This window comes from Bos indicus, chromosome 2 (genome assembly GCF_029378745.1).
Source record: "Bos indicus isolate NIAB-ARS_2022 breed Sahiwal x Tharparkar chromosome 2, NIAB-ARS_B.indTharparkar_mat_pri_1.0, whole genome shotgun sequence".
Lineage (NCBI taxonomy): Eukaryota > Metazoa > Chordata > Mammalia > Artiodactyla > Bovidae > Bos > Bos indicus.
In genome coordinates, this window is record NC_091761.1 from 97346364 (window position 1) to 97373450 (window position 27087).

Here is a 27087-nt window from a genome sequence, read left to right on the forward strand (position 1 = left end):
TGACCTGTCACGAATAAGTTGCATTTTAAACTTTGTCCTCTTCCTGCTGTTCACCAGACCTTCTGTTTCCTTTCTATATTTTTTCTTTGCTAAACAAATAACAGAACTTATGCTCTTGGCTTGATTCACACATGAATTTATGAATCATTTGGCAAATCCAGGGAGAAGCTTTTTCAGATGTCATAAAAAAAGTATAAAATGTCATAAAAGTACAAAAATATGTTAGTCAAAAATGAAATCAATTTTTCAATGATACCATTAGATATCCAGTGTCTTTGTATCTTTTTCCATATTTATATTTTTAGGATGTTCACTTTTTTTAGTCCTATTTTTTACCTCACAGTCACAAGATGGCTGCTACACCTTTAAGTATCATATTTATATTCCAGGCAGGAAAAAAGTATGGTAAAAAGGCATTCTCTGTCCCAACATTTGTTTTAATAAAAGGCTGTTTCTAAGAACTTTTCTTCTGTATATTATTAGCCAGAACTGGGCCATCTCTTCAACCCAACCAATCACTGGCCAAGGGAATTGGCTATTGAGTAAACAATGGAGAATGTCTATAGTACCTCTCTTTGGTTAGTGAAAAAACCAGTCTTGTCCCTAAAACAGCCCTGTATAAGTCTCACAATTAGCTGTAGAGAAGTGTTAGTTAACTCTGGTGGCTTCTACCTTACCAAGCTGTACCCCTCCATTAATCAATCAGGTGTTCATTAAAATTCTCTCTAGAACTGTGTTATTATTCTTGGAAGTCAATTCTAATTATTTTCAAGTGATAATTAGAAACATATAGTATATATTATAGTATATCTGTATACTGAATGTCTGAAAAAAATCCTTCATGAAGAGATACTTCTATTTCTTAGACCTTTAAAGAAACTGATATAGATTTAAATCTGTCAGAAAACTTCTTGAAGCATATTGTTTTCTTCTCTACAGCTACTGTATATTTTGCTTGCTTATTTTCATGGTAACAATCACAAGTTGGATGCTCTTTTTAGCTATATCAGGACGAGGCTGAATAGGCCAGCTGAGAGCTATTTTACAAGAAAATTTAGCAATCACTTTGTGGTAATGGATATTGGTTTGTGGCACATCCGTTCCAGTTTCTGCCTTGTTAAACACTTTAAAAGCAGCTTCAGTTTACTGAGCTTCTCTTTCTGACCCTCTGGGAACTACAGGTTTTACACATTTTTGCGACTGGTAGTGAACAAAGCCAGGCTAATCTGAATTACATATTTTACCCACTGACATTATGTAGAGAAGTCTACCTGGCTACTTTTTAATAACTTTTGATTCTCTGCTGCTTCAAATACTGGAAAACAGTGATTCTTTATAACACAAAGTTCCTACATAATCTGTTTGTATATTGTTCCACAATATTTTTAAAAGGGATTTTTTGATGGTTTAGAGAAAGGAAGCAAACATTTGGTTAATTTTGTCATTATCAATTCTGGTGGAAGCTATAGCAGTCAATTAGTCAAGTTTTATTTTACATCAGAAACACTTAAAACATGATTACTGTTGGAATAAGATATTTAATAAAATGCCAGATTTAAAAACAACACCCTTTGTCTCCCTCTTTTCCTCTGAGACTATCAAACTGTACTGAAAACATTAAAGCTGTTCACAGGATCTGTTTGATGGAAAAAGAAATGTGCAGGGAGTCCATATGTTTACGATTATAGCAATAAAATACATCCTGCTTTATAAAGTATATTAATTCTAAATTTCAGCAGTAGACTGTTATGAGTGCTGTATTAAAATATATTATTAGGGGGTGCTTCTTGGTGGTCCAGTGGTTTAAGACACAGGTTCGATCTCTGCTCCAGGAAAACCCCACATTCCTTGAGGCAACTAAGCCCCTGTGCCACAACTACTGAGCTTGTGCACCCTAGAGCCCTGCTCTACAAGAAGAGAAGCACTCTCACCCACCACTGCAACTAGAGAAAGCAAGCAAAGCGATGAGGACCCAGCATAGCCAAAAATAAAAAAATAAATAATATTTTTAAAAAATGTATTATTAGGTCTAGTTAAAAAGTTAATTGAAGGATTCAAAGAAATCAGAAGGTTATTCCATATCCCTTTCACAAAACTGTATCATCTCTCTGATACTAATTGCTGTATTTGACATTTTCTCTGAACCTGAAGCAATACTTCTGAATACTGATGATGAATGTGAAACAGACTCCTGGAGAGTATTTCTTCATTTCTAAACCAGAGTTAACCAGACATCGCTAGAACCTTTAGGAAATGTTGCAAGATACAATTTCTAGATGATTAATAAATAATCAAGATTAGTTATTTCAGTTAACTAAAGGCTGTAACAGTTGCAACATTCAGAAGACCCAAGAATAGAACTGGTTTTGTCATGGATAAAATATTTCTGGAAACACTTCCTACCTGTCACAGTTCTCATAATGTACTTTGCTTAATTTAATATAATTAAGTAATAAAACTTCACTAAGTTTAGTCATCTCAATTCCCTCAAAATGAATGCTAGATTGTATATATAACTTGCATCAGGGATTTTAATGTAGGATTTAATGTAGGTTCCTAGTTACACTGAGAAGGTCACCCTGAACCCTTCTCATATTACTTCTTGTCGCATCCTCAGTTCAGTTTTGTTCTAAGCAAAACAATCAGAAGAAGATATATGATGCTGATGCTGTCCGTTTTCAAACACCATAAAGGACATCCTGTAAAGGATTTCATGTCATCATGCCACTAACTCTACTGGCATAGGGAATAAAGGTTTGATTGGGTACAAAGTTAAAGGGCTAGAGAGAAAAACATTCAATCCATCCTTTTTATTAATGGAAAATTGAGGCCTACAAAGAAGAAAAGCTTGCTTATTATTAGATAGAAACGGACGGTGGTATGAGTATCTGTTAGAAAGCATCATCAAATAAGAAAATGTGTCATCTTGGTGGTCCACCTCTTTCTCAGTCTTTATTTTGGATCAACCAGTCTTACTAGTTTCAACTATCAACTGTCATTTCATTCCTTTTAAAAGTGGCATACATAAAATAATGTATTTTAAAAACTTCCTTTTATATTGCATTATTAATTCTGGCAGCTGACTGTATTTACTCACTAAGGTGAATTTCATAATCATTCAAGTGTTTTAAATGTGCTTATCGTGTCCTTGCATAGAACTTACCTGTTCTGTTTTAGAAAACATTTTGGTAATTTCATTATATGCGGAGTTAATGTAGGTAAAATGCATAATGATATTTATTTTCAAGATTTTCTATTCTGATGTAAGTAAGAATTTCCATCTTCAAGACTGGCAGTCTGGTAGAGGAAGCACTTATGTTTTGAGCAAGTTACAGGCACTGAACAGCTCTCACTGTGGAACTCATAAGTCATTTCCTTTTTAGGAAAACCAGAGTATGGTGTGACCAGTTTAAGAAAGGGAGCTACCTTTATTTGGATGGTATGATGTGCTTTTATTTTATATACATCAAATTATTTATTTCACATATTGGTCTTATGAAGTATTTATTGAGCCTAGGCTACTTAATTTCCTGAGTGGTTTACAACTAGCAAATAACAGAACTCAATTTTAAACTTAAGACTGCTTCCAAAGACATGCATCACTCATACATCATTACAGCCAGAAAGATTAAACGACTCAACGTGAATAAATAGACTTTTTGATTTAATGAATTATTTCTGTTATGGAATGATGGCATGTGAAGTTTCTGCCAGGCAGAAAGGTTGCATAAGTGTTTATTAAGAGCATGTATTCTAATTTTTTTTCTGTGCTGTAAAAATTGTGGAGAGGAACTTTTATAAATAAAAATGCCTATAATAAAATTAGGTTTAATTATAGACAAGCCTTAGCTCTTTTCACTGTTCCTAATTTACTGTAAAGTTGTCAATCCCTCCCCTGTTTTGAACAAAATGGTCTTTCCAGCCACTTGGAACCTTTACTTATAACGACTTCCTGCCTTCATTCCATCTACTTCTATTTTTAACATTGGGGTTTAGAGACAGACTTAGCACAGTGCCAGGAACATAATATATTTAAATAATGTGAATTTGTGCTCTTAATAACATCAGAGTTTAAAGTACGCAATCTGATGTTTCTAACCCTTTTTGCAGTTGTGTGTCAGTATCATTTCCTTTTCCTATATAATTTCTTCTTTTAAAAGTCCTATGTGTTATGCTTAAAACTTGCTTTCAAATCCTGACTTTTAACATTAACTAAAATTAAGATCACTTTCACTTGCAGGATTTTTTGAGAATCTAAAAAACACTATTTGAGAGAACTGAGTCATCACAAAACAGAACGAAAATATTAATAAAACACACACATTTATTTTTAAGAGGTAGAGTGGTATAGTGAGAAAAGCCCATTACTGGGAATAATGAAACACAGATCCTGCTTTTGCCTCTCCAAAAATCAGATGCTTGAGTTTATGAATGTATATATGGGAATAAAACAATCCCTGGGCCCAGCACCTTTACAAGATTCTCATGGAGAATGTAAGAGATATGATGCAGAAAAATACTTGGTAAACAGCACATCGATGTTCAGGTGTCAATGACTGTTGCTTTTATGACTACCACCACCTAAACTCGTGAGGGCAGGAATTGGAGCAGCTGCTCAGTTGAAGTCTAACTGGTTATTTCAAGTAATTTTTCCCCCTATTTTTGTGCCTCTCTTATTTTTGGACTGTCCCTACTACATTTAATTAATTGGTCCTCATCCCAAACTGAGGTATTTGGGAATGTTACCACTGCCTAATGAAGTGTGAAAGTTATGCCAAAAGGAGGAAGAATCTCAAACTTCTGAGAGTTAGTAGGGCTTCCCTGGTGACTCAGTGTTAAAGAATCTGCCTGCAAATACGTAAGATGAGGGTTTGATCCCTGAGTTAGGAAGATCTCCTGGAGAAGGAAATGGCAACCCACTCTGGTATGCTTGCCTGGGAAATCCCCTGGACAGAGGAGCCTGGTGTGCTGCAGTCGATGGTGTCACAAAAGAGTCGGACAGTACTGAGCGCATGATGGGTGAATACACATACATACACACAATTCAGAAATGTATTTGATATTTGCTTGATGAATTTTATTTAGAAGGTCAGGACTGTTTGCTTTGGATGCCCCTGGTAAATCTTATGGAGGCACTGAACTACAAAGGGATGTCAGTCTGTACACACACACAGACATGCACACATGCACACATTTATTCATTGATTTGCTTGTTTCTCTGCCTTGTTTCAGAAAGGATTCAGTGTTTCAGAAAGAATTTAAGGTTAACCTTTGAGTGAATAAATATAATTATATAGTCTTGATTCACAGGGTGTCTAACTAAATAACTAGAAAATAACAGATGATTTTTATAGGAGAGTGCTCACTGCCCACTGCAATCATGATTATCCTTAATTTTATGGTCTTATGTCTTGTTTTGTTTGAATCTGTATTACTGCCTAGAACTCCAGAGGTGTTCATTTGATAGACAAGGATTTATTTCCCTTTATAAATGCATATATTCTGAGAAAGCTCATATGCTAGCAGATGTGCATTCAATTTAGTTATTGGTTTATTTGTTTCAAAAGTTGAAGTAGAATCTGATGTGGGGATGAGTTTCAGTGGAGTCTGAAATGGAAACAGTTTTGTATCATGGAAAATTCTACGAGAGTGGAAAGATGTGATGAATGGGGTTCTTTATTGATGTCAAGGCTTGTAGTTGGGCTGGAGATAATTGAGAACATAGAGTACTGGAGGAAAAGTTCTCATTTTCTGATAAAGATGACACTTACATGTAAATTTTCAATATAAAGGGATCAAAACAGAAATTCAGCTTTAATTCTTCACTTTACAGTTCAATTCTTTCATTCGTCCATTCAGCGTCTGTGAAGCAATTAGTGTTCTGCATAGTGTTCCTGAAAAGTACTCGCATCTCAGTTTTGTACTGTGGTTCAACCACATTGAGTTAAATAAATTTCTGTGGGCTACCAGGAAACCCAAGTAATATCTAATATTTTTCATAAACTGGGGAAGGCTGATATTCCACTCCTGTTCTTCATTCAAGAATAAATTTAAAAATCTAGTCACATTCTTAACTTCTGTAGTTTGTAGAGCATGTCAGTCATAAGCAGAGAGGGTTTAGCAGCTGTGTTCTTATCCTATTAACAGTTTAGTTTTGGGAAAGATTTTCTGCTTTAGGATAAGTTGGGAAGAGAATGGTGTTTTAAAGTATTCTTTCTTTTGATGATTTGCGATTCTGTTTATCGTTTGGGGGAGCAAATTATTTTCTCTGCTTCAGTTTCAATACTTATGAAATGGAGATAATATAGTACCTGTCTGCTAAATGTGTGTTATGTAAGCCTTGTAAAGTGCCGAGCACAGTGTCTGGCACACAGTAAGGGCAACAATTCTTCCCTCTACTGCTTAGAGAAGAACACAGGGACTGAAAAATAATGCCAGATCTTGGCCTGATACACTTTACACACACACACACACACACACACACACACACACACACACACAGCAACATAATCTGGCTTATTAAAAAAAAATAGAAACACACAGTGGAAGAAACAATCAACATGGAAAGAACCCTTTCAGTTAGCAATAACCCAGCATACAACCACTACAGTCAGTACTGGCATATTAAACCCAGAAATGTTCTAATCTACTCTCTAAAAATTCTAAAATGTGACTGTCTTATAAACCACATCTAAAAAATGATACCTCTAATTGCTGATTTTCTTTTAATTGTTAAGCAATTCAAAAGAAAATAAAACAAGAATGTAATGTAATGTAAACTTTAATGAATGTAAACATTAATGCTCATTATTCTTCTAAGGGAAATACAAGGTTAGTCATTATATTAGAATTGACAAAAAATTCCTGTGCTAGTTAAGTGATTATAGCAAGGTTACAAGATACAAGATTGACAAAAGTCTGTTGAACAAGTAGAATTTGAAATTAAAAACACAATACCATTTACATTGCCATTCAAAAAAACAATGAAATAGATGTACACCTAGCAGAATGTGCACAAGATCTATATGAGGAAAACTACAAAACTCTGATCAAACATATCAAAGAAGTAAATAAATGGAAAGATATTCCATATTCTTGAATAGGAAGACTGAATATTGTCAAGATGTCAGTTCTTCCCAAACTGAGCTATAAATTCAATGTAATTCTAATCTAAATTCTAGCAAGTTACCTTGTGGATATTGACAAATTGATTCTATTCTAAAGTTTGTATGGAGAAGCAAAAAGCCCAGAATACCCAACACAATATTGAAGAAGACTAACAAAGTTGGAGAGTTTTAAGTCTTCTTTAAGTCTTTTAAGTCTTCTCAGTTTTAAGAATTACTATAAAGTAACAGGAGAAGGCAATGGCACCCCACTCCAGTACTCTTGCCTGGCAAATCCCATGGATGGAGGAGCCTGGTGGGCTGCAGTCCATGGGGTCACGAAGAGTTGGACACGACTGAGCGACTTCACTTTCACTTTTCACTTTCATGCACTGGAGAAGGAAATGGCAACCCACTCCAGTGTTCTTGCCTAGAGAATCCCAGGGACAGGGGAGCCTGGTGGGCTGCCGTCTCTGGGATCGCACAGACTCGGACACGACTGAAGCGACTTAGCAGCAGCAGCAGCAGCAGCAGCAGCAGCAGTAATTAAGACACTGTGGTTTTGGCAAAAGGATACACAAACAGATCAATCAGAACAGAATAAAAAGCCTGGAAATACACTCATAAATACAGTCACTGGTCTTTGACAAAGAAGCAAAGGCAATACAATGGAGCAAAGATAGTCTTTTCAACAAATGGTGCTGGAACAATTGGACAGCCACAAACTAAAAAAAGGAATCTATATGCAGATCTTATACCTTTTATGAAAATTGGCTAAATATATATCACAGACCTAAGTAAAAATACAAAATTATAAAATTCCCATTAGGTATCATAGGAGAAAACCTAGATGATCTTGGGTATGGTGACCTTTTTTAGATATAATGCCAAAGACATGGATCATAAAAGAAATAATGGATAAGCTGGATTTCATTAAAATTGAAACCTTCTATTCTAAAAATGAGAATGTTAAGAGAATGAGAAGATAAGTCATAAAGTTGGAGAAACTATTTGCAAAAGATACATCTGATAGAGGACTGGTATACAAAATATGCAAAGAACTCTTAAAATTCAATAATATGAAAACAAACAACCCAATTTAAAAATGGGCCAAGAACGTTAAGAGACACCTCATCAAAAAAAGATATATAGATGGTAAATAATTATTTTGAAAGATGCTCTATATTTATGTCATTAGAGAAGTGAAAATTAAAGCAACAATGAGATTTCCCTACACATGACTACACACCTGTTAGAATGGTCAGACTCTGGAACACTGACAACACCAAATGCTGGTCAGGACGTATGGAGCAACAGGAACTCTTATTCATTGCTGGTGTGAATGCAAAATGGTACGGTCATTTTGGAAGGCAGTTTGGAGGTCTCTTACATAACTAAACATATTACTTCTACTAAACGATTCAGTAATCATGCTCCTTGGTATTAACCCTAAGAATTTGAAAATGTATGTTCACACAAACCTTGCATATGGGTGTTTATAGTAGCTTTTATTCATGATTACCAAAACTTGGAAGCAAACAAGATGTCCTCCAGTAGGTAAATGAATAAACAAACTATGGTATACCCAGTCAATGGAATATTATTCAATGCTAGAAAGAAATGAGCTATCTAGCCATGAGATGACATAGAGAAAACTTCATCTAAAATACATTTTACTAAGTGAATAAAGCCAATGTGAAAAGGTGACACACTTTGTATGATTCTAACTTGATGACATTCTGGAAAGCTAAAAAATATGGAGACAGTTAAAAAATCAATGGTAGCCAGGGGTTGGTGGAAGGAAGCAGAAACAGGAAGGAGGGCTGAATAGGTAGAGCTTAGAGGACTTTCAGAGCAGTGAAAATACTCTATATGCTGCTGTACTGATAGATACATCTCGTAATATAATTGTCCAAGTTTATAGAAGGCACAACAGAAATAGTCAAACCATAATGTGAAGTACGGACTTTGGGTAATTATGATGTGTCAATGTAGTTCATCAGTTGTAACAGATGCACCACTTTAGAGGGAAATGGGGAATATGGATACAGGGAAAGGCTGTGCTTGTGTGGAGGCTGGAAGTGTATAGGAAATATCAGTAGCTTCCCCTCAATTTGCTGTAAACCTAAGACTGCTCTAAAACAATAAAATCTTAATTAAAAAATTAATGTGGTAAAGACATTAGTAATACACCATAGCCTTTGAAAAATCACCTTCTCACATTCAGTATTAATTCAAAATACATTCAATGAATTACTATTGAGGTTCATCTAAATTCCTAAATTCTACTACTTTTAATTCTAATCATGAGATCAGGTAACTTATGTCATCATCTTGAATGTGTTGAAAGAATTAAGAAACTAAGACTTAGTCTAGAATGTTATTCTGATGGGAGAATGTATCTGGTAAGAGGAGAAGACTATTGTCTAGTTCTTCACAGATAGTATAAAGGTAAATAGCAGGAAAATACTTTCTTTCTATTTAAACTGCCATATTCCAACAAAATATAGTTGGAATATAATTCACACAAGAGTGAATCTGGCATGAACAGTCTTGTCCAGCATAGCTGTTATCAAACTCCAGTATCAAACATCACTGGGAGCTTCACTGATCTTCCAAGTGGGCTTACAAATACTAAAATTAGTCTGTAAAATGAGTTCCTTGTTCTTGAATCTTTAGAAGCCCTAGATCCAAAGGGGTCTGGGAGCTGAGGATGAGTCAAGTGGTCTTCAGCTTAGATTAGATCTGTTTTTATTTGTTGTTGTTCAGTGGGTCTGATGGTTTGAACCCTATGGACTGCAGCAAGCCAAGCTTCCCTGTCCTTCACTATCTCCTGGAGTTTGCTCAAACTCATGTCAATTGAGTTGATGATGCCATCCCACCATTTCATCCTCTGTTTCCCCCTTCTCGTCCTGCCCTCAATCTTTCCCAGCATCAGGGTCTTTCCAATGAGTACTATTGATGCTTGAAGGGCACAAACAAAACTTTGTGCACCAGGACCCAGGGAAAGGAGCTGTAACCCCCACAAGAGACTGAGCCGGAACTGCTTGTGAGTGTTTATGAGGGTCACCTGCAGAGGCATGGGTCAGTAGTGGCCTGCTGCAGGGACCAAGGCACTGGCAAATGGGAGGTGTGGCATAATTGCTTGTGGAGGAGGTTGCCATTAGCCCCACCATAGAGCCACCAAGTGGGCGATCCACAAACTGGAGAACAATTATACCAAAGAAGTACTCATACTGCTGTGAAAGTTCTAGGCCCTGTGACAAATTTCCTGACCTGGGGATCCAACAAAGGGTCGGAAAATCCCCAGGAAATCTGACTTTGAAGTTCAGCAGGATTTGATTATAGAACTTCCACAGGACTGGGGAAACAGAGACTCTTGGAGAGTGCACACACACAAAAAAGCCTTGTGTGTACTAGGACCCAGAAGAAAGGAGCAATGACCCCACAAGAGACTGAGCCAGACCTGCCTGTGAGTATTTAGGAGTCTCTGGTGGAGTTGTGGGTTGACAGTGGCTTGCTGCGGGCTCAGAGGCATTGACAGCAGTAGTCCTGGGAGGCCTGGTGTGCTGGCATAAATCCTTTTGGAGGAGGTCACTGTTACCCCTACCACTGTCAGGCCAAACTACAAGAAGGGAAGAAAGCTCCACTCATAAGCAGAAAATTGGATTAAAGATTTACTGAGCATGGCCTTGCCCACCAAAGCAAAACCCAATTTTGTCCACAGCCAGTCCTTCCCATCAGGAAGCTTGCACAGGCCTCTTATCTGCATCCATCAGAGGGCAGACAGAATGAAAACCACAATCACAGAAAACTAACCAAAATGATCACATGAATCACAACTTTGTGTAACTTAATGAACTATGAGCCATGTCATATAGGGCCACCCAAGATGGATGAGTCATGGTGGACAGTTCTGACAAAATGTGGTCCACTGGAGAAAGGAATGGCAAACCACTTCAGCATTCTTGCCTTGAGAACCCCATGAACAGTATGAAAAGACAGAAAGTTATAACATTGAATGGTGAGCCCGCCAGGTTGGTAGGTGTCCAGCATGCTACTGAGAAGAGCAGAGAAATAGCTCCAGAAAGAATGAAGAGGCTGAGCCAAAGTGGAAACGATGCCCAATTGTGGATGTGTCTGGTTGGTGAAAGTTAAGTTCAATGCTGCTTTTATTAGGCAGGTGAAAATAAAAGATTCAAGATGAGCATAAGGGTGAGAGAAGCAATGCAGGAGAGTAGAAAAAGGTCAGAATTGTGGCCTCAGGACATGGAATTAGAATCCAGCTTATTCTGCCCTGTGCTTTCCTGGGTTCCTATGAGAAACTCTATTGAAGGACTGATGACATTGAACTCTAAATATTTTAACCCACCTTTCTCCCCCACTTTATTGTAAGCTTTTTACAACATAAACAGTATCTTTATCCTCTCAACGTCTTATTTTGAATTTTACAGCTTTAGAAAGGTTGAAAGAATAGCACAATAAATGTTTGTGTATTCTTCACTACATACTGGTGGTTAATGTGTTACCATATTAATGTTATCCTTCTCTTACAGTATATTATCTGTATGCTCAGTTTTCTTCTCAACCATTTGAAAGTTGCAGACATTATGATCCTTCACCTTAAAATATTCATTTTGTTTTCTTTAAACACCCAGACCTTCTCAGGTCCACAGTACCATTACCAGAAATAAGTTTACAGTATATTCAATAATATCATCTAATATGCAACCCATATTTAGATTTCCTGAATTGTCTCCAAAATGTCCCTTATTCCTTTTTTTTCCTTTTAACTCAAGAATCAATCAGGGTGCCATGTTCCTTTAGTCTCATTTAATCTAGTGGAGAACTCCCACCTTTTATGTTTTTTTCATGACATTAATGTTTCTGGAAATTTCAGACCAGGGGTCTTGTAGAATATTCCACACGATGGAATTTTTTGTTAGTTTCCTCATGATTAGTTTCAGAGTATATTTTGGGGTAGGGAAGGGGGAATAGGCAATCTTGGAACTTCCTGGCATTTTTTTAAACTCACCTTTCTCCCCCTGTAATGAAGAAGATGATACTTTGAGGTCATGGGAATATCTTTTCCTAGCAACCTTTAACCCAATAGTTTTAGCATAAATTCATGATTCTTACCTGTGCTAATCGTTATATTGAAGGATGCTATGATAATTTGAATATGTATATATATGTATCATTCTACTCCTGTTAAGTAGCATTCTTCCCTAAAGAAGACTTTTCCACCACTCCCCTTCTCTAGGATTGTCTCTCTGTCTCGCCTCTCTCCCTCTCTCCACCTCTTCTGTCACCTCCTCTACTTCTGATAGAGTATCACTTTGACTAATATATTTTATTTTACAAGTTGCCTTATAATCTAGTGCCATCATTATTATATTTGATGCCTACATTATCTCAAATTTGGCCACTGAGAGCCTTTCCAAGAAAGCTCTGTTGTCCTTCTGACAAACCCCATTAATCCTTCAGCACTTCCCTGTTTTACGGGACAATAGGATGTCCAGGGACTCTGTACTTTCCTTGCCCCAGACCTGGGGTTACCCACTTTTTACCAAGAAGTTCTAGTTCCTTTTAGTGATGAATGGTATTTAGAAATTAAGACTGATATGTCATTGCTTAAGAGGTAAAAAAATGGTAATTGATGTGAGAGTACTTAGTTAAAAATGTGAAGCACCACACTATCAAGACTGTTACTCATGCCATCAGACAAGTGTTCAATTATTTGGAGCAGTGCTAAATAGCAGCTCCAGTATGAGTCTCTCAGTGCTTAGAGGATAATTAGGAGACAGAAGACACATGGGAAGCGGGGGTAGAAACATAGGCTAGCTTTGTCAGTATCAATGTGAGACCTTATCTTAAGGCTTTAAGATAGTAAATAGAACAGAAGAAAAGACTATTGCCTGTATCCTCACCTTTTCTCAAAGGTGCTTTGTTATTTAGTTCTTTAGATAGAGAAGTACAAAGCATTTTATTTTGTGGATCAACTGTAAACTTTTTGAAACTGAATCATTCATCTGAAAAATGATGAGACATAAATGTGTGATTTCTCCTGCTTTTACCTTTTTTACATTTATTTAGAAGGTTCCAAAGGAACAGTGTTGTTTAAAGAATTATGAGATTTTAAAAAATCTGCAAATAGATAACTTCTTTTAGTTTCTTCAATGGATGTAGTACCTACATCACGTTTAAGGAGTTAGTGAAGTGGTATCTTTGAGTTTCATTGTAGGTAAATAGATTGATGAGGGTTTTACTTCCTGTGACTTTATTACAAATAAAGACCATGCCTACTTGTCTATAATTTCATTTTTAAAATTCAAACCAGAAATATCATTTGGTTTAATTTCCAGGCTTTCCTATTTGTGCTGCATCTCTTTATACTCTCAAATTAAAACTTTTTAATAACAGTTTCCTATAAGATCATAGATTATGATCAATTGGACAGAAGACAGAGATGATAAACAGGTAATGCTTAGCATCACATTAATTCCAGGGAAGGAATGAAAAATAGCCCAGATGTCTAGGAAGCAGCAATTCTTTTCTTTTTAACTTTTCCAGGACTGTTTCTTTTGACCATGGTGGTAAAGGGAGGCATGAGGATTGAGTAAGGAAGATTTACACAGAGACCCAATGGTTTTACAAGTTCTCTTTTCAGAGGAAGCAAGGCTAAAAATGGAGAACAGAGGAGATGTGATGGTATACTCTTATGTTGGCATATCCTGTACTTCTGTATTTTTGGTTTTGCATAAAATTCAGATGAAGGGATGTTGAATGCCTGTGTGTTTGTTAGACAGCTAAACTAAGCGAGGAGAGTGATTGGGTTTACTAGTGCTTTCTTCCAACTGTTTGAAGAATTCCTCATTTCCCAACAGTGAAAGGAATGGGTTACTCCGATCAAGAATTTAAAACATATGCAGAAAAATTTAGGCTCATGGCAAAACTCGTGCTGGATTGTCTGGTTCATGAAGTTTCTCAGTTTACTAGCAATTTGTCCTTGAGGCCGTCATCTAGACTTTTGTGTCTCAGCTTGCCCCCTTATAAAATGGAAGTAATAAAAGACTTTCTTTATACAGCTTTATTAATATGTATAAAGTGCTCACTGTAGTGTAGGCAAATACTCAGGAAGATCTCCTGGAGAAGGAAATGGCACCCCACTCCAGTGTTCTTGCCTGGAAAATCCCATGGATGAAAGAACCTGGAAGGCTACAGTCCATGGGATCACAAAGAGTTGGACACGACTAAGCAACTTCACTTTCAACAAATATTAGCTGTTACTATTATTATTTGCATTTGCCTAAATAGAAATATTAAGAAAATAACATCACTTCTCATCAACATTGGAAAATTTTGAAACAATCCAGTCAACAAATGAATCAGATAATCTGCAAATACTCCTCCTTTGGAGGCTGTCTGAAGCCAGTTTAGGATTAAGGACCCCCACACCCACCACCTGCCATCCCCATTCCCAGAATAGTTCTCTAGCTCATAGCGGAATGTCTTGATCTCTCTCAAACTAAATCAGCAGTGGGCCTTGGACTCTCGAGCTCTGAAATCAGTCCCAGGCTCTACAGACCATGTTCATATTAACATGCATGTGAGCATATCCGGTGTGGGTGCCTTCTGTGCTCCCCAGCTCCCTGACAGAGGTTTTGGCCTTTAATCAAGATAAAACTCTGAAAGCTAAAGCAGTGTTCCACTTTCATCTGACATAAGCAGGTTTCTTATTCATCTTATAGTTGCTTTGCACTTGAAAGAGAAAGTGTTTTTCTGTGGCTTTCAGTTTATAAGCATCAAGAACAAAACTTCCAGTAGGTGACAGCAAGAATGGTGATGACACCACTATGATTTTATGAGCAATATTTGTAGATTTTATTTAAAGTATATGTCATAAATCCAATCTTGGCATCCTCTTTGTATCTTCATTTGACTCTTAACAGTCAGTGTGAAATGGAAGCTCATCTTAAAATGTCTTTGATTGGAGCAATTTTCTTTCTTCTGGGTGTTACCTGTCATTACTAATAAAGAAGGGAAAATAGGAAAGGAAACATGAATAAAAAATAATAAAATCATGTTCTTTAAAAATGAATTTCTAATTTTGATATAATCTTTAATTATAGAAGATATTAGGGCTTCCCTGGTGGCTCAGTTTTAAAGAATCTGCCTTTCATGCAGGAGATGCGAGTTCAATCCCTGGGTCAGGAGGATCCCCTGGAGAAGAACTTGGCAACCCACTCCAGTATTCTTGCCTGGGAAATCCTGTGGACAGAGGAGTCTGGTGGGCCACAGTCCATGGAGTTACAAAGAGTTGGACATGACTTAGCAGCAACATGCTAAAAAGCAGCAACGACATCGTGATAAGGCATTGTACTTGTTCCTAGCACAAATTCAAATCCATGCATAGTTTGACCCCTCAACTTCTTTTTTGGGACTCCATTAGCTTCATTGACATAAGAGACAAAATACCTTTGCATTTGATGAAAACTAGCATTTGTTTTTTCAGTCTTCTGTGGTCAGTATTTCTTCATAACCTTTTGTTGTTACTGCTTTTATTGTTGCTGGTGTTGTGTGAAACACAGGTGCAAAGAACAGAGTTCTTCATAGTCTTCGTTTTGGGGGGCACCTGATCATCAGAACATGAAAGTCCCCATTCTTGCTTCACATTATTTTAAACTTGCCCTTTTATCTCTCACCTCCACTTCTATTCTCTGCTCCCCATATACCCTCATTGCAATATGCTTGATGTTCCTCTGTCCTTGGTAGAGACGCCGTTCTGTTTATGCCATTTCCATTCAGTACGCCATACATTACTGAGGTCACAGCTTCCATCAGCTGCACACAACTCCCAACTCTCCACCAAACACCGTTGACTTGTCCTTACCCTTCACTGTAAGCACGTGTCTTCAACCCCCGGCATGGTAGACGCCACATTCATCTACTTCACACAGGCACACACTTGACTAGTCCACGTGTCGTTAGGCCTCAGGAATACTCTCTTCATTTTCTTTTGTCTGTTATTAAATCCAGACTTTAAAGATTATTTTTCATTGATGGTGTCCAATAAGCTGGCTGGATAACATGTATTGACAGCAATTGCAAACTCAATGGAAAATGTCTTTACTCTGTGGAGTGAACTGTATGTGAATTTCCTTTAATCAGCTATTTCCAGGCATGGTTTATAAATTCTTTAAAATATCAGTCACAGGTAGTACTTCCTAAACCAAAGGATTTTTTTTTCTTATATTTGTCATACAATTTTGTGATTTTTCTCATTGGAGCCTTTAGCCCTTTATTTACTAACTTACTTAGAATGTGTAACAGGAAGTTGTAAATCCATCCTTACTCATATACAAAGCATATGTCCAATGCTAATGGGTATCATTTGTTAATGAAATATGCACTCTTTAAACAAAGGTTAGAATTGAGCATTGTCTTCTCCTATGATTTGCCTACGTGCAGTATCAGGGATTCTAGATCAAAATGCTATCTTTGAATCTCTTGTCTCTCTGAATGGATGTTAAAAAGAAAATTATTCCGAGCCAAGCTATTTTATGTGAGTAGTCAGTCATTTAACGTAAAGAAGCATGCAGGCAGCCAGTCAACAGTGAGGAGATGCTCTTGGTCTGTTTTTCTCTCTCCCTCACTCAGAGACGGACTGCTCATCTCCAGACCATAGGCATACTGAAGGTGACATTCTCTGTTTCCAAGATAATCCCCACAACAGGATGCACTTAATTTATGCTGTTGATGAGACTGCACTAAACTGATTTGCATGTCATCAATACATGTAAATCCTGAGCAGAGGGCCAGCCATCCAAATTAGAATATTCCCTATCAAGGACTTGCTGTGTCCAGCAAATTCTGGAGTAATGCTGATTGCCTGTGGTTGGTGAATATTGATGCTGTTCAAGATTTATAAGGCTGCATTGGAGGGCACACGAAACTTAAGATTTCCTTAGAACAATGTCCCTGTTTAAAACTACTCTTGTTCAGACCCAGCTGGGCATTCGGTAATGCCAGCCATTGAATGAGATCTTTCAAGTGCCTCAGCCTGCCTCACCTGTCAGACTGGCTCACTGGTTTATAAATGAAACCCTGTTTACTTCTAAAGCTCTTGGTCCTCTAATCCTTCTTTACCTTTCTCCCATGTTCTTCCTTTTCCCTTTTTGATTTGAGTATCTTAACCCTCCTAACACATACCACTATTTTTCATTTGCTTCTTTTCTCCAGGTTATGTGTATAGCACTGAGTCCATCTTAGCATTTCTGTGCCATTTTATCAAGTTCATTTTTCCCTGCTCTTTTTTTTCTTTCTGGTTTTTCCTTGTGAAGTAAGTTTCTCTTTCACTGCACTTGCCTTCTAATGGAAAGTCCTGACTGCCATATTTCTCAAAGTTCCCCTTTGTGTGTTCTGTGTGCATATAGCATAGCTTTCACTTCCCCTTCTCTCATCAGCCAATCAATCATACATTTTATTGAGCAGCTCCAAATTAAAATATGAAACTAGAGAACATTATAATCAGTCTTTGCTATCTAGAGAAACTTGTCATTGAGGCACCTACTGGTTTTTCCTAATATGGCATCTATGTGCCTACAGGCATTTCAGCAGAAGGTATCTGTAAGTTGGGTATTCTATTGCCTTTTCTTTATTTCTTTAGTTCTGCTGGGTTCAAAATAAATCCCATACTTAGTACTACAGTGACCACAATAACTTCATATTTTTCTCCCCATCTTCAATTCCAATTTTTCTGTCAACATATACAAAATGAAATAACATTAATTTTGTGCACCAATGCAAAAAAAGAGTCTATTAGATATTATACAGAAAAAATGGTGTAAAACCCATGGAATCTGCCCTCAACTAACTTGAAAGTGCAGGACTTTGTTAGAGGAAAGTTTGTTTGCATAATTCCTTAAGTGTTTTCCTGTTTTCTTGACAGCACTCTCTCTGCCTTTGGGGTACAGGAGAAGGAAGATTTGGAAAGGGGTTCAGTTCAGTTCAATCGCTCAGTCATGTCCGACTCTTTGTGACCCCATGAATCACAGCACGCCAGGCCTCCCTGTCCATCACCAACTCCCGGAGTTCACTCAAATTCATGTCCATCGAGTCGGTGATGCCATCCAGCCATCTCATCCTCTGTCGTCCCCTTCTCCTCCTGCCCCCAATCCCTCCCAGTATCAGGGTCTTTTCCAATATGTCAACTCTTCACATGAGGTGGCCAAAGTATTGGAGTTTCAGCTTCAGCATCAGTCCTTCCAGTGAACACCCAGGACTGATCTCCTTTAGGATGGACTGGTTGGATCTTGCAGTCCAAGGGACTCTCAAGAGTTTTCTTCAACACCACAGTTCAAAAGCATCAATTCTTCAGCACTCAGCTTTCTTCACAGTCCAACTCTCACATCCATACATGACCACAGGAAAAACCATAGCCTTGACTAGATGGACCTTTGTTGGCAAAGTAATATCTCTGCTTTTCAATATGCTATCTAGGTTAGTTACAACTTTCCTTCCAAGGAGTAAGCGTCTTTTAATTTCATGGCTGCAATCACCATCTGCAGTAATATTGGAACCCAAAAAAGTAAAGTCTGACACTTTTTCCACTGTTTCCCCATCTATTTGCCATGAAGTGATGGGCCCAGATGCCATGATCTTCGTTTTCTGAATGTTGAGTTTTAAGCCAACTTTTTCACTCTCCTCTTTCACCTTCATCAAGAAGCTTTTTAGTGCCTCTTCACTTTCTGCCATAAGGGTGGTATCATCTGCATATCTGAGGTTATTGATATTTCTCCCAGCAATCTTGATTCCAGCTTGTGCTTCTTCCAGCCCAGCGTTTCTCATGATGTACTCTGCATAGAAGTTAAATAAACAGGGTGACAATATACAGCCTTGACATACTCCTTTTCCTAGTTGGAACCAGTCGGTTGTTCCATGTCCAGTTCTAACTGTTGCTTCCTGACCTGCATATAGGTTTCTCAAGAGGCAGGTCAGGTGGTCTGGTATTCCCATCTCTTTCAGAATTTTCTACAGTTTATTGTGATCCACACAGTCAAAGACTTTGGCATAGTCAATAAAGCAGAAATAGATGTTTTTCTGGAACTCTCTTGCTTTTTCCATGATCCAGCAGATGTTGGCAATTTGATCCCTGGTTCCTCTGCCTTTTCTAAAACCAGCTTGAACATCTGGAAGTTCACGGTTCACATATTGTTGAAGCCTGGCTTGGAGAATTTTGAGCATTACTTTACTAGCGTGTGAGATGAGTATAATTGTGCGGTAGTTTGAGCATTCTTTGGCATTGCCTTTCTTTGGTATTGGAATGAAAACTGACCTTTTCCCGTCCTGTGGCCACTGCTGAGTTTTCCAAATTTGCTGGCCTATTGAGTGCAGCACTTTCACAGCATCATCTTTCAGGATTTGAAATAGCTCAACTGGAATTCCATCACCTCCACTAGCTTTGTTTGTAGTGATGCTTTCTAAGGCCCACTTGACTTCACATTCCAGGATGTCTGGCTCTAGGTGAGTGATAACACCATTGTTATTATCTGGGTCGTGAAGATCTTTTTTGTACAGTTCCTTTGTGTATTCTTGCCATCTCTTCTTAATATCTTCTGCTTCTGTTAGGTCCATACCATTTCTGTCCTTTATTGAGCCCATCTTTGCATGAAATGTTCCCTTGGTATCTCTAATTTTCTTGAAGAGATCTCTAGTCTTTCCCATTCTGTTGTTTTCCTCTATTTCTTTGCATTGATTGCTGAGGAAGGCTTTTTTAAAGGGGTAGGTGAAGCATAAAGATTAGGGGAGGAAAGAAAAAACAGTGTCAGAATGTGGCGGTTTAAGAAAACAGTTAGTGGCTTAGGGATGTAAAAATTTCTCTCAGACACATTTGTTGGCACAGATATTCACAATGGCTACCTTTGTAAAGAGCATATTGTCACACTCCATTTGAAAAATAAGTCACAGTAGATGAACAATGTCTAGAAAAAAATCTTGAGTTAATTCTCCCAGAATATTAAATATAATTAAATCTTATTTCTTTAATTATACATTTGCTATTAGAAACAAAAGAGGAAAAAAGCCACAAAATTATGGAAAAAGGTAGTATAAATAAAATATTAATATAATTTCTAACACTGCCATCTAGAATCCTTTCCACATGAACTCTTTTTAACAAACTTGATGGCACTGTCAAGAAAGAATATTCATTTTAGGTATCGATCATGTATAATATTTCCTTTTAATTTAAAAGCTAATGAATCTTTTATCTAGTATCTTTTATAGCTTAGAAATCTGATGATAAGGAAGAAACATAGAAGTGCCCCCACTGTCCATTCCAGTTCCCCTTTCTTTTCACACAAGGGATTTGATATCCATCATTATGTTTTCAGAGAAGGCAATGGCACCCCACACCAGTACTCTTTTGCCTGGAAAATCCCATGGATGGAGGAGCCTGGCAGGCTTCAGTCCATGGGGTTGCTAAGAGTCAGACACTACTGAGCGACTTCACTTTCACTTTTTACTTTCATGCATTGGAGAAGTAAATGGCAACCTGCTCCAGTGTTCTTGCCTGGAGAATCACAGGGACGGGGGAGCCTGGTGGGCTGCCGTCTATGGGGTCGCACAGAGGCAGATACGACTGAAGTGACTTAGCAGCAGCAGCATTATATTCTTTGGTTCCAATCAATAGGAGGATTTAGGACCTTAAAACACGTTTAGATATACCATTGAATGTATTCTAGGTATTCAAAGTGTATGTCGTTCTGACAAGCTGTTTTATTTAAGCTGCTGTTAACTAAATAACCCATATGTGTGCGTGCTAAGTCTCTTCAGTCATGTCCAACTCTTTGTGACCCAATGGACTGTAGCCTGCCAGGCTCCTCTATCCATGGGATTCTCCAGGCAAGAATACTGGAGTGGGTTGCCATGCCCTCCAGGGGATCTTCCTGACCCAAGGATTGAACCTGTGTCTCTTATGTCTCCTAAATTGGTAGGTGGGTTCTTTTTCACTAGCATCACCTCTGAAGCCCAATATCCCCAGTTAATACTCTCCTCCCATTTGTAATGTATGCCTGGTAAAAGGACTAGAGGAAAAGGAATGAGAGGTAATAACATTTCACATGTATATCTTGGTGGCAATCACCCAAGAGTACTCTCCCCTAAATGGCAGAGAAAATAAGTATGAATTTCATAAATTTTCAGAATGTGAATTTTGGCTATTAACAAAATAAGTTTTTAAAATAATATACATTTTTAGAAATCATTTCATGTATGACATTGCATTTATTTACCATCACAGTAGACATTTTATAATTTGAACTGTAAATGCTCAACATTGCAGGAAAATGCTGTAGAAGCTTGCAGAATTCAAAGCTTTCAGAATAATCTAGTAATGTTAAGGTTAAAGACTGCCTACCCATGAAATTAAAAGATGCTTGCACCTTAGAAGAAAAGCTATGACCAACCTAGAGAGCATATTAAAAAGCAGAGACATTACTTTTCCAACAAAAGTCCATCTAGTCAAAGCTATGGTTTTTCCAGTAGTCCTGTCTGGATGTGAGAGTTGGACTATAAAGAAAGCTGAGCACCAAAGAATTGATGTTTTTGAACTGTGGTGTTGTAGAAGACTCTTGAGAGTCCCTTGGACTAGAAGGAGATCCAACCAGACCATCCTAAAGGAAATAAGTCCTGAATATTCATTGGAAGGACTGATGCTGAAGCCGAAACTCCAGTCCTTTGCATCCAATCCAGATGCGAAGAACTGACTCATTTGAAAAGATCCTGATGCTGGGAAAGATTGAAGGTGAGAGGAGAAGGGGACGACAGAGCATGAGATGGTTGGATGGCATCACCGACTTTATGGACATGAGATTGAGTTAGCTCCGGGAGCTGGTGATGGACAGGGAGGCCTGGCCTGCTTCAGTCCATGGGGTCGCAAAGAGTCAGCCACAACTGAGCGACTCAACTGAACTGAACTGAGTTCAAATGGATTAGTACTAGCTTACCTCTCAATTACTGCTAACTCTCCAGTTCTCCCAAGTTGCTGATTATTGAAGGAGTGACAAGATTTAGAATATTGAGGTAACAATCTTCAAAGCTTGGAGAACAGTAAACAAAATAATTCCTTTTAGCAGTTTTCAAAAAGAAATAAGGATTTTATATCTAATATCATGCAATGCAACATTTCATTTTGTGTCCTTATCCAGTCTTCTGTTAAACTCTAATGTTCCTGCTTTTGGAGACATTAAATAAAATACAGGTTCATTTCATGCTTCCAGGAAGATCAGCCAAGAAATTCATAAGTCCTGAAGATGATTCTGCTTGACTGAATGTCAAGTGAAAATTTTATGAAGGGAGAACTTCTCAACACTAATTCTCATAGTTTTCTTTCATGGTTTGCCCATTTGTCTTGTAAATATGTTTCCCCACAGGCTGGTAGTATCTCCAGTAGTGAAAGAAAGCAGTTTGTATCAACTTTCAGGTGATTGGAAAGATGAAGACAAATATGTAATGTAACTTCTAACTAAGGATTCACAAGCAAGCAAAAAATGACTAGAATAATTTTTGTTAAAATACATAAATAGATGAACAGATAGCTAATTTAAAAAATCTAAAGTTAAAGGAAAGATGTATTCAAAATGGCTATAAATGTGCCAAAGATGAAAAGCCTAAAACTTTATATTTGTTAACCAAGACATAAACCAAATAAAATATTTACATTATGAATTTAGGGATTTCTGAAACTGAATGTTCTCAGCTGATAAGCTCAGAATTCAGAATTTTTAGGAGGTAATTCCTGGTTTTTATATGAGTTTTAGTATTATCATTTTAATTATTTGTTCATATAGGTATGAGTTCAATGAATATTTACTGTGTAGCAGTTACATACTAGGGCTAGTTCTAGGTACCTGGGATACATTAGTGAACAAAACATGCAAAGAGTTTGCCTTCATGGAGCTTACAAGTGAATGAGAAGAGAGAGCAATAAAGAATAAAAATAAGTAAACTATATAGTCTATTAGAAAATAAGTACTATGTAAAATAGGATTAAGAAGATAAAGAATGGGGATTTCAGGTTGCAGTATTTAATAGCATGGTTAGGTTAAGCCTCCTTGAGATGTTAATATTTGAGGATAGACTTGATGGAGGGAGTGGACTTATTTGGAAGAAACGTGCCCACAGGCAGAATCTGACTATAAATAAATTTAATTTAAACAAGACATGCATTGTGTAATATGGAATTGATATAATGTTCTTTGATGTGACCTTTAAGATTCACCATGGTATTTGATTATTTCTAACTTTGTCTAATAAAATGAGGGTAATGATTGGCCAAGACAGATATTTTATTATTACAATCTGTACTTCTAAAATAGGTTAATTGGAACAATATATTTTAAAACATACACAATAAACTCAAATTGTCAAACAGTGAAGTATTTTAAAAACACATGAGCATATATCTCACAAATGTGACACTGTACACTCTAATAATAGACCAAATAGATAGTGAATAAAATTATGATGTCTTCTTCAACTGTAGGAATGTTTGTGTTCACACATATACATCATTTAACTATGAACTGATGGAATTTGAAATAATTCTGAAAATTAAAATTCTTGTTTCTAATGCTATCTCTTTCATGCACACCTAGAACAATACATAGTCTGTTTAAAATTCTTAATTCTATGTTTAATTTTTCTCTCCATTTCTGATACCTTGAAATTGTTAAGCTGAATTACAAACTAATTAGTTCAGAAGTTTAGGGACTGAATTTCTGCTCCACCACTTACCAGCTGTGTGTTCTTAGACTGTAACTAAACCTAACTGGGCCTCTTTCCTCAGCTGTGAAAGGGAAATTAATAACTCTGAAATATTGAATAAAATAATGTGTTCAAAGGGATTGGCACATTATTGGAATTTAATACTTTATATGAGAAGCATATCATATGCTTTTTTAATTGGTCTGTATCAGAATAATTGCATATAAACAACTGAAGACCAGCCAGAGGCCATATATAACATCAGGCATTACGGTATCAGTTCAGTTCAGTCACTCAGCCGTGCCCAACTCTTTGTGGCCCCATGAATCACAGCACGCCAGGCCTCCCTGTCCATCACCAACTCCCGGAGTTCACCTAAACTCATGTCCATTGAGTTGCTGATGCCATCCAACTATCTTATCCTCTGTCGTCCCCTTCTCTTCCTGCCCTGAATCTTTCCCAGCATCAGGGTCTTTTCAAATGAGTCAGCTCTTCGCATCAAGTGGCCAAAGTATTCGAGTTTCAGCTTCAGCCTCAGTCCTTCCAAAGAATATTCAGGACTGATTTCCTTTAGGATGGACTACTTGGTTCTCCTTGCTTGTTGGTATCATGGTGATTATTTTTTGTTTTGGTATCATGGCAATTCAGAGAAACAGCTTTGAAAAAAACCCAAAGTTAGTAGAAGGAAAAAAATCATAAAGACTGGAGCAGAAATAAATGAAAAAGAAATGAAGAACAATGTAGCAAAGAATAATAAAGCTAAAAGCTGGTTCTTTGTGAATATAAACAAAATAGATAAACCATTAGCCAGACAATTAAGAGAAAAAAGAAGACTCCAATCAACAAAATTAGAAATGAAAAAGGAAAAGTTCTGACACCACAGAAATACAAAGGATCATAAGAGACTACTATACACCAATAAAATGGACAACCTGGAAGAAATAGACAAGTTCTCAGAAGAGTACAACATTCCAAGACTGAATTAGGAAAAAATAGAAAATAGGAACAGACCAATCACAAGCACAGAGGAAGAGCTTTGTGGCTTTGTGTGCTAGAAAAGTTATGGAATCATTGTAAAAGAGGTGCTCAGTAACATCCAACTCTTTGTGACCCCAAGGACTATAGCCTGCCAGGCTCCTCTGTCTGTGGAACTCTCCAGGCAGGAATACTCGATCAGGCTGCCATTTCCTTCTCCAGGGGATCTTCCTGACCCAGGGAATGAACCGCCATCTCCTACATCTCTTGCATTGGCAAGCAGATTCTTCGCCACTGAGCCACCTAGGAAGTCCCTGTAAAAGAGGACAGAATTTTAAATGGACCAGAAAGGACGTGTAAGATTGGGATTGGAGAAAAAGAAGTAACCTAGTAATTATGGTGAAAATCAACGAGCAAGGAATTTGTGTGAAAGAAACAGTTTTGGAAGCATCTTAACTGTTCATTCTTTTGTCATAATAGTGCAGTTTGGTGTGTGTTGCCACAGACATACTTTGACTTGTTGATATACTTCTAAGATAGAGATTTTACTACACAGCTTTTCACTTCATTGTTTTTCACTTCACAGTTGCCTGTTAATCTATTAAAGCCCTGTATAAAATATCTTCTCCCTTCTAAGTAATATATCCCCTTACAACTCATTTATCTAACAAACATAATCATCACATGCAGCCATGGTTGCATGTCACATTTTTAAAATATATGCTCACCCCAAAACCCTTTTCCATAATGTTCACTAATAGGTTCTAAAATTTGTCGTAAACAAAGAATTTCTAAACCAATGGCACCATAATATTCCACTATTACCATGAAAAATAATTGCTAGTTCAGTTCATTAAGTCATAGTCTCATTACCCTTGAAAAACCATGTTGGCAATAAAAAGCTCTCCAGATGTTGAAAGCTGTAATGATAGAACAACCGAAACTCTGATGCACTGCTGGTGGGCGTGTAAATTGATTTGAACACTTCTGAAGACAGTTTGGCAATATCTAGTAAAGTTGAATGTATGTCTACTTTATGACCCACTAATTCCATTTCTAGGTGTATACCCCAGGGAACTAAATATATTTAGAATAACAAATTTAAGAGTACTAGGTAAAAGTATAATTATTATTTCTCTTACTAATTTTTAAAGTGCACATTATAGTAATTATAGTCAATTTTCAGAAAGCCATTTCAAAGAGACAGTACTAATTTATTAATTTTTCTAATTTAAATAATCTAATGATTAAAATTTAGCATATTTAAGACCAATAGAAGTATGATTTATCAAACAAGCTCTTTCTCAGCTGATATTTAGGAGCTGATAGTCCCATGCTAGGTACTTTGCAGAATCTAAAGAAAGTAGGAGACAAATCCCTGTTTTAAATAAATGTGTATCCTTTCATGGAAATTACCAAAAAAAATTGATTCCGTGGGAAAAAATGATTTTTAGTACAAATAAAAGACTATATTCATAAGGAAGACTGAATATATAGAACAAGTAAGTCAATATAGAGTCCAAAAGTTTCTCTTGTCCTTAAATACTCCAACTTAATAAATAATACTGTGATTTTCACACTTACTGTTTGAAAGATATTTTTTGAGTGCTAGATATTCCAGGCACTGTCTTAGTGTTGCTTTAGAGATTAGTGGCCCAAACATGTTAAGATGACTTCCTTCATGACCTAGAGAGTGAGGCAGGTAATAAATGAAAGTGAAATGAGTTAGTCGCTCGGTCATGTCCGACTCTGCAACCCCATGGACTGTAGCACCCCAGGCTCTTCTGTCCATGGAATTCTCCAGGCAAGAATACAGGAGTGGGTAGCCATTCCCTTCTCCAGGAGATCTTCCCAACCCAGGGATTGAACCTGTGTCTCTTATATTACAGGTGGATTCTTTACTGTCTGAGCCACCAGAGAAGCCCCAGGTAATACATAGTAAACATAAAAAATAAAACTTTATGGTATGATAGAAAGTGGTAAGTGCTATGGAAAAAGGGAAAAGTGGAGCAGGGGATGAAGGGCTACGAAAGGGACAGGACTGCAGTTTTCATTATGGTAGTTAGAAAAGTCCTAGTTTGGAAAATGATATATGACCAAGAACTTCAAAGAAGTAAGAAGGAAATACCTCCATTATCCATTCCTAATGGGCTTAAAGGGTGATAGAGAAATACACAGACCCATATCCATAAGGAACAAAACCAAGAGTCTTCCAGAAGAACCACAGGGGTAAGCTAAACCG

The 27087-nt window shown here is 37.2% G+C and overlaps 1 protein-coding gene across 41 annotated transcripts in view; it reads left to right on the forward strand.

Annotated features, from left to right (window-relative positions):
* The window catches only part of MAP2 (microtubule associated protein 2), a 297668-nt gene that overhangs the window by 119040 nt on the left and 151541 nt on the right, over nt 1-27087 (forward strand). The window contains exon 3 of one of the 41 annotated variants that reach the window (XM_070771167.1): nt 3384-3439. The exons of 39 other annotated variants lie outside the window; for them this stretch is intronic. The gene's annotated coding sequence lies outside the window, so the exon portion shown is untranslated. Of the gene's footprint in view, nt 1-3383; nt 3440-26734; nt 26774-27087 lie in introns of all 41 variants that reach the window. One more of the 41 variants, XM_070771163.1, reaches the window with a different exon arrangement.